The 9,240-nt window shown below is 34.8% G+C and overlaps 1 long non-coding RNA gene across 1 annotated transcript; it reads right to left on the bottom strand.

Annotated features, from left to right (window-relative positions):
- Positions 1-571: 571 nt before the first annotated feature.
- LOC127845699 (uncharacterized) lies at positions 572-8,473 on the bottom strand. The gene is made up of 8 exons (XR_008033324.1): positions 8,422-8,473; positions 8,155-8,199; positions 5,200-5,537; positions 4,631-4,673; positions 3,925-4,002; positions 3,175-3,445; positions 2,442-2,669; positions 572-2,114 (listed from the first exon to the last, which is right to left on the bottom strand). It is a non-coding gene; the product is annotated as an uncharacterized LOC127845699 (long non-coding RNA).
- Positions 8,474-9,240: the final 767 nt, after the last annotated feature.

Genomic DNA, 9,240 nt, shown 5'->3' with positions numbered 1-9,240 from the left:
AAGTTTGTATTTCATAAATATTTTGTACAACAATCTTCATATGGAAAACTTGTCAACACAGGACATAACATAAAGTCATAAAAAGTAAAGCATATTTCACATGATTTGACAAAAGGACACATATACAAATGTTAAGGTTTTTACAATCATTGAAAAGTAATAAACAAACTGACACAAAAGACAAAATGTAAATTGATTAAGAAAATTTTCAGACAATTATTTAGGATCTTAACTGAAATTGTCGATAACAGATTTTGAAACATGTAAGGCCTTCTACTTACATGCATTACAAATGCTTTAGATGTACTCTGTTAAGGTCCCTGTTTACCTTAGTCATGTTATTTAAGTTGTTGGAGCAGTTGTATTTGTGTAAACAGCAGTTGAACAGTATATATAGTTTAATTATTCAGTGATATCTTTCTTTAATAAATTTACCATACTGCAAGCGCTATGATATATAAAATCATTAAGAACACAGTGTAAACACTTGTATTTAAAAAAATGCATAAATTGTTCTTAGAAAACAACAAGAAATATCTTTAAAAAGATATACGGCGTTGATTGTGGTTGGATTTGGTGAAAGGTAAAGAGTTTAATGAATGCGATCAAAGATAGCGAATGCCTTTTTATATGCAGTTCTTAGCTGCATACCACGGATAACGGGATGTTACGCATAGTTTTTGCGGCTAATTTAACATTATTACATATTGCTTATCATATATCTATAGATACAAACCAGAAAAACAAAAGAAGAATGGAAGAGAAATTAAAATTTAAAACATATAAGTCAACCGGCCACACGCGAAGTATCCGTACATTTTTTAAATATTTATACGCGCGTTCTTCGAACAAACCTGTTTTAGTGGTGTGTCGGGCATTGCTATTTGATTCGATTATTAACAGTATCGGGAATCATCGAGCTCACGCTTAACAAATTGGTCAAAATGGTGTAATAATGATTGTTTAATTAATCAAAAATAATATTTATCATGGTATTTTTGAAAACACATTAAGACTATGATTGACCTACCATAGTTACATCGCCGAATATCTTCATTATTTTAAGATATTTCTGGTCTAAATACAATACCTGTTCACCTAGTCAACGCGACAGCGCCTATATTATATAACGATCCGTTTACTGGCCGCGAACTGACCCTGATACCTTGCGGGTTGGAATGCAATGCATTAAAGTGAGGTCACGATTCCACTTCTGGAACGACGGCTTGTTTAAAACTTTATACTTTTACATGTATAATGTTCATTTTCAAAAATAATTAAAAATGGTTAGGCCAAAACGAATATCGGGATAGGGAAAAACGATACTTTAATTAACTAAAATATACTAGTACATAGGCAGCAATATGGTAGTAATTACTCAAGATGAGAGCATAGCCTTTAAGTACAAACGCTCTGGTGCTGACAATCCTCTGAATATAAAGGGGCACACAAAACTGTATTGATGTCAAGAGGTGAGTGTAAAGCTGTTCTATCCATCAAGCCTTTTCATTAGAGATAAAATTGTTTCATGCTGAACACGCAGTAAAACATTGTTACACGCTATATTACAAAGACGCGGGCATCTTTCCAATAGTCTGGGGGATTATGCTCAAATCAGCCAATGGAATAAATGAAGTGTATTTATTCGTATCATGTCGCGGGAAATTTTATTTGAATTTTATTGGACACTTATAAAGGTCAGGTAAGGTGAAAAGCTGGCTTAGACAGCTACGCCGAAAAAGGCCGAATAATTCAGTCTTGTTGCATTGGAAAACTTTTAAATGGAACTAGAATGTTAAATACATGCATTGGATCAGTTCAACAATATATGGAAACTTAAACACAGAGAATATTACGTTTGACTCACTCTCGTGTTGTTTTTTTCTGGGTATTTTTTTTAGTTTTTTTTCTAGTGAATGAGCGTCTAAAATGGAATAACATTGCTGTTTTAAACACTCAGGCATTTCTGTTAACCGCTCGTCAAGGTGGTGTGTATGTTTTCGAATTAAATCCAATGACCATTTAAGGCGGTCATCTTTGTTTTGTTTGTGAGCCTTTGCGCCCATTCAATAAACAGCTGGTAACACTGCTCCTGAGTTGAATGGTGCATTCATCTACAAAATAAATGAGACTGAAAAAGTCATGCAAGCCAATTTTATAAACACATTCTAACATTTTAAATGAGCTATTTAAAAGAAAAGGGATCACATTTCCCACCAGTGTTCCTTTTTAATAGACAAATGACATGATTTTGCCAGTCGAACTGAATTACACCAGATCCGCATATTACTTGTTAATATGGTTATTGCTCTGTGGATTTTTCCATGAACACAACACAAACAAATATTCACATTTTTCACGATTTCAACGACATTATAAATACATGTATTACGTTCATACAATGAGTTCAAAATAAAATTGTCTGTCGTCGTCTGCATTACCAGCACATAACGAAGAGCAAGATCCCTTGGTTTGCTTTCTTTGTTTGATGTCGTCTGCAATACCAGCCTAAAGCGAATACCCTAACGACAGCTACAGGTACTGTCACAGCCAGTAAGAGCATTAATACGTCATGGCTACCACTGGAGCAACTTGGGGAGTCAGTGATGTTGCAACGTGTGGGGTCACTAGTGTTGTCACTTGTGGCGTCACTGGTGATATCGGTAGGCCTTTGGGATGGTGACAAATCAATGAACACAATTAAGAACACATTGCACATTTAAATAGAAAGAAAATATTCATACAGTTAATTAGGATCTAAACTGAAATCGTCGCTTTCAAACTTTTAAACATGTGTGGCCTTCTACTTAGATACATTACAAATGCTTTCGATTTACTCTGTTAAAGTCCCTATTTACCTTAGCGATGTAATTACAGTTGCTGGACTATTTGTGTTCGTGTAAACATCAAAATTAAGGCAGTGATATCATTCTTAAATATATAAACCGTACTGCAAGCGCTATGATATATAAAATCATTATGAATACAGTGTCAACAATCTTTTTTGAAAAATGCATTTATTGTTCTTAGATAACACAAAGGCCGAATATTTTAGTCTTGTTGCAGTGGGAAACTTGTAAATGGAACTGGAATGTTAAAAAACAGGCTTTGCATAAGTTCAACAATATATGGCAATTTAAACATTAAACATAGATAATATACTATTTGACTCACTATAAACTACCAAGTTTCGGTATCTTCTTCGTTATTTCTTGTGAGTGAGCGTCTAAAATGGAATAAGATTGCTGTTTCAAACACTCAGGCATTTCTGTTAACCGCTCGTCAAGGTGGTGTTTAAGTTTTCGAATTAACTCAAATGACCATTCAAGGTGCGACATCTTGGTTTTGTTTGTGCGCCTGTGTTCCCATTCAATAAACAGCTTGTAACACTGCTCCCGAACGTTGCCTGGGTGTTCAGTTTCAATTCGTTGAATGGTGCATTCATCTACAAAATGAATGAGACTGAAATAGTCATGCAAGCACAGTTTGAAAACACATTTTAACATATTCAGTGAACTATTAAAAAGAAAAGGGAGCACATTTCCCACCAGTGTTTTTTTTTTAAATAGACACATGTCACACTTTTGTAAGTCTCACTGAATTACACCAGATCCGCATTCTACGTATTAATATGGTTAATGCTCTGTGGATTTATCCATGAACACAACACAAACAAATATTTACATTTTCCATAATTTCAGCGACATTATAAATATCTCGTTCATACAATTAGTGCAAAATAAATTCTTTACTTAACAGACACTGTAACAGAATATACCTATTTTCATGCTCTGTGGATTTATCCATGAACACAACACAAACACATATTTACATTTTCCACAATTTCAACGACATTATAAATATTTCGTTCATACAATGAGTGCAAAATAAATACTTTACTGAAGACACTGTAACAGAATGTACCTATTTTCAACTGCCGGAAGTACATCTTGAATTCTTTTGCTGGGAAGATCTGACTTAGCTTTACATACGATGCTGAAACTGAATGGAAATATTTGTTTAACTCTGCAATTGAACACAATATTTTTGCGAATAGCGAACCGAAAACTACTCATAAAAATGAACCATGTTCTGTGAAAATGGATTTAATGCTTGCGCGTAAAATGTCGTCCCAGATTAGCCTGTGCAGTACCCACAGGCTAATCAGGGACACTTTCCGCATTAACTGGCTTTTTGCTAAGAAGAGACTTTATTTAAACAAAACAAATCATAACAACGGAAAGCCTTGTCCCTGATTAGCCTATGCGGAATGCACAAGCTAATCAGGGGCGACACATTACGCGCATGCATTAAACCCCTATTTCCCAGAGCACAGCTCAAATACTAAGTAGGTAAGCTGCTAGAAAGCCTTTTGTCGAAGAGGTCAATAGAGCTATGTTCATTAAGAAATGTTTGAGCAAAACTTCTACATAAAAATATGTGTTGATAATTTGCCTCATAATAAGAAATGTTTATAGACGAAAGGTGCGAAATAAGTATGTTTTCGAAAAAATGCTAAACTATAAAGAAATATGCTCACACGTTTTAGAACTATATATTTACAAAAAAGAGTGCATGTACAAACTATTTGTCAAACAACCGAACAACCGAACTTTCCTAATTTACTCACGAGACGTGGGCCTGTGAATTTCAATATGGTCCCCCGGGGTCATCTAAAAAGAAGATCAATATAATGCGAAGGTATCATTTTTATAAAACTTAATTTCTTACAAAATAGTGGCTGACATTTTCCGTTCATTAAAAAAAAATTCTTTCAAAATGAATATATACAGAAGAAGTAGATTTCAAAATTGATTGATTGTAAATTGCTTTTAGGAATACATTTTAGTAAACAAAATATTATAAAGTAAAAGATTGTGGTGTAAGAATAAACACTGAATGATTTGGGTCTCAAATGTGTCTTCCTGTTTGAAGATCAACGTTTGGTTACATTACATGAGTTAATATGTGCAGACGCGTTAACGCCCCAATCCATAAGTATGAATTGTTAGTTGCAAAACAGGAGAATTATGTCGGATTTGTCCAATAATATAGAATATATGGCTTGTGACTTTTGATTTCATGTGGTAAAGGTCTTATAAAGAGTAGGAACGAGCGACGTTTGCTTGTTATTAATTTATGTATATTTACATTAAAAAGGGAACTGAAAATGATGAGTCATCTAGCACGTTTACTTACGAGTTTGCCTTTCTACGTCATCATTCAAGATCCATTGGTTTTCTGTCATTGTCTGTCGTCGTCTGCAATACCAGCACATAACGAAGAGCAAGATCCCCTCCTTTGTTTTCTGTGTTTGCTGTCGTCTGCAATACCAGCCTAAGGCGAATATCCCAACGGCAGCTAGAAGCACTGTCGTAGCCAGTAAGAGCATTAATACGTCAAGGTCAACCACCATTCGAGCCACTTGGGGAGTCATTGATGTTGTCACTTGAAGCGTAATTGATGTTATCGCTTGTGGCGTCACTGATGATGTCGGTAGGCCTTTAGGATGGTGACATGAACCCGTATGTATCTAGCTTCGCACAAAATTACATAGTACATAGTGCATATACGGGTTGACACATGTTTGAAAATTATACGTTCATTACGTTCAGTGAGGTTTTAACATTAATTGGTGCGAATAGAAGAAAATTGTGTTGTTTTTTGTAAACAAAAGTAGCGGTCTACGTTTTTTCAAACATGATAAGTACCTGATGATGACAATGATTATAAAAGCATTGCATATAATACACGCACATATAATCTAAGCAATAAACACGAAACTGATTGGCCTATGTACACTCATCAGTTCAAATCGTTTCGTTGCTGAAGTTCCAGGGAGAACTTTTCACTACAATAACAAGACGGTAATATGATGTGACATACGCCCTGGAAGTATATACATGTCAGGATGGCAGAATATTAATAGCTGAACAAAAAATTCTACAAAGTAAGTAATTAAACGATAATATAGCTCTCGTTTCAATACGGCTAAATCTATGAATAAGTAAAACAGACATGTCTAAATGTCTACTTCTCACTGAAATCTTTGAAATTAAATCATAAAGGATATACCACACGGTCTACTCCCATCCCTAATAATGCATCTAAAGATATTCGTCTCAATCTTCTTAACGAACCGGCTTGCGCTGACTGTACACCAATCTATCGTATTTAAACTACAGATATATTTTTGACGAACGCTTTTTCCAACACTGCATTTCTGCATATTTTGTTATCAAAAGGCTGGTTTATGTGTTTAGCGGTACAGCAATGTATACCGTCGCCAGGGGCGGTTCCATGATTTTTAGATAGGGGGTGGGGTTGGGCAGGATACTGAAAGATTGGGGTGGGATCCAGGGGGCCGATAGGTCCCCTGTTAGGTGCCAGGCAAAGCTCTGCTTGGGGGTCCAAGGGGGCGAAGCCCCAAGGAAGCTCCACGATTAATGCACGATTAATGCAGCGACAAGATAATAAATGTGCAAAAAGAGGGATACATCAGAATCGCAAAATTCGACTTGAAAAACCGGCCGGCTTAGTCTAAAGTTAAAACATTAAGCGACTGTCTGTGATAAGTGGGAAATGTTGTGTACGAAAAAAAAAAGAAAAATAAGTTTAAATAGGTGATTAGGATCTTTTTAAGTGTGAAACATCAAATAAATTGACTTTACTTTGGCGATTTTAGGGGGGGGGCGTACGCCCCCCTTGGAACCGCCTATGGTCGCCACAGCTCAATGACTTTACTCTTAAATCGAAACTCGACGAATGTTTATAATTTATACATGAAAATAAAACACCATAAAATCATTCACATGTTTCATTTTTTGAACGCAATCAGATTTACACCAGTTAAAGGGGCCTTTTCACGTTTGGGTAAATTGACAAAATTGAAAAAAAAGTTGTTTCCGATTCGCAAATTATCGTTTTAGTTATTGTATTTGTGAGGAAACAGTAATACTGAACATTTATTTTACCATGCTCTAAAATAGCCATTATATGCATCTTTTGACAATTTACAAACCTGAAAATTATAAAGCGTTGCAATGCGAAACGAATGACTAATTTGGGGAGTTTTGTTGTTGTCGTTATATTTTTTGAAGTTACGCGGATTGCTTATAAGTATAAAATACATCTGGAATTGTATCAGGAAGGATGGTCGAGTGGTCTAATTCGTAGACTTTTTACTCCAGGACTCCAGGGGTGAGTAATTCGAGCCCTGGTGAGGGTTGCTTTTTTCTTTCCTTAAAAAAATGTTATTATTGATTTTTTTTACTGGAGCTTTTTAGATCTAATGTTAACATTTATCTATATAAAGCATTTAATGACAAACTTCAAAACATGCCAAAATCTGTGAAAAGGTCCCTTTAATTTAGAATGTTCGCATCGTTTAATCCCCCGCTAAGCCCTAACCAAATCAACAGATGTACATATATATCTTTTAAACAATAAATCTTACCATACAAATTACAAACTGTTTTAGTTGACAGAAACATTTTCTCATGACCCTTAAACAGTAAAAAACTAACAAAATGAATTTCATGTTTGTCTTGAAGCACAAAAATTAACATAATATCGGAATCTTTCTTTTTGATGATTTGAAGTGTTTACAACAAGCATTTAAGGGGCCTTTTCACAGATTTTGGCATTTTTTTTAACTTATTCATTAAATGCTTTATATTGATAAATGTAAACATTGGATCGTAAAAGCTCCAGTAAAAAATCAAGAAAAAAATTAAAAAAAGGAAAAGAACATTGCCCGGAGCAGGTTTCGAACCAGTGACCCCTGGAGTCCTGCCAGAGTCCTGAAGTAAAAACGCTCTTGCCTACTGAGCTATTCCGCCGACTACACATTTATGACGTATTTTATACCTTATATAAGCAATCTTCGTAGTTGCACAAAATTTAACGACAAAAACAGAACTCTCCAAATTATTCAATCGTTTCGCGTTGCAACGCTTTATAATTTTTAGGTTTTAAAATCGCCAAAATTGCATATAATGGCTATATTAGAGCATGGCTAATGTTCAGTATTACTGTTTCCTCACAAATATCATAACTAAAACGAAAAATTACGAATCTGAGACAACGTTTTTCAATTTTGTCAATTTACCAAAGCGTGAAAAGATCCCTTTAATAGTATCATAAGTAACTTACTAAGATCAAATGTGTTCAAGTTGTGTTGCTTTCGTCTCTCAATTCCTGTAACATATATAATTTGACAAAAGGTTGGGATAACAACTTGATGTCATTTATTGGCACGTCACTTTAGATTTTTTACCAGCTAATGCTTATGAAAATATAACTCACTTTAATCACATCGCGTCACCTCTTGTATGATCGTAATAATCCCTTACACTCGTTTTTATAGCACACATAGTTTAATAATGTACTAAACTGTTCAAATTTAAGTCTTTTACTTACAATTTCCGATTTCTTTCGACACGTTTTAACTTTTGAGAGATTATGAGGGTTCTATTTATATGTCTCGATATATTACTCGTCATCGTCTATTTTTAGTATGCGCGTAATCCTTGTTCAGGGTGTGAATCGTATGCAAGTAACTGGCGTGACGTAAGTGAGAAAAATAGTAACTGTTGTTGAAAATGGCGGTTAACGAATAATTTTTGAATGTTTTCGTCGGAATTTTTGAAAGGTTAGTAAATTTACCATACTTATTAGACATTATACTTACGCGCAGGATGATCTACTGATATCCATTTAACTTCGGTATAAATCCTGTTGATGCATTATCAATATTAACACAGTTATTGAAGACTTTATACGCAAGTGTCTCGTTGTTTACGATTTACAAGGTAAATTGTATGTGCATTTTTACGCCATATAGAAGGTTTTCTCAGCAGTATTCATGGAAAGGTGGACTAAAGAGCCATCATAGTTTACCTTACATGAGTGTCAGGATGCTTCCAACAGGCAATCGCAATATATTCATCAAAATGCGAAATTTAACTCCCATTTCAATAACTGTTTAGCACAGTAACCCCACTTTCAGTAACTGGTATTTATGCAAAAGTCAGAGTACAAATATAAAAAAGGAAAACAAAATAAAAATACGCATGTTTAGATCCGCTTTTCTTATAAGTGATGAGTAACTATAATTTCTGGAGTCATAATAAATGGTACGGGGGCGTAGAGCAGACATGGACATTATATTTTCAAATACACGCGCAAAGTATTGCTTTTATTTGCGCACGAATTACTCGTGAATGGCATTCACGTGCG

Source organism: Dreissena polymorpha, chromosome 9, assembly GCF_020536995.1.
Source record: "Dreissena polymorpha isolate Duluth1 chromosome 9, UMN_Dpol_1.0, whole genome shotgun sequence".
NCBI lineage: Eukaryota > Metazoa > Mollusca > Bivalvia > Myida > Dreissenidae > Dreissena > Dreissena polymorpha.
This window is presented reverse-complemented; position numbering and strand designations above follow the sequence as displayed.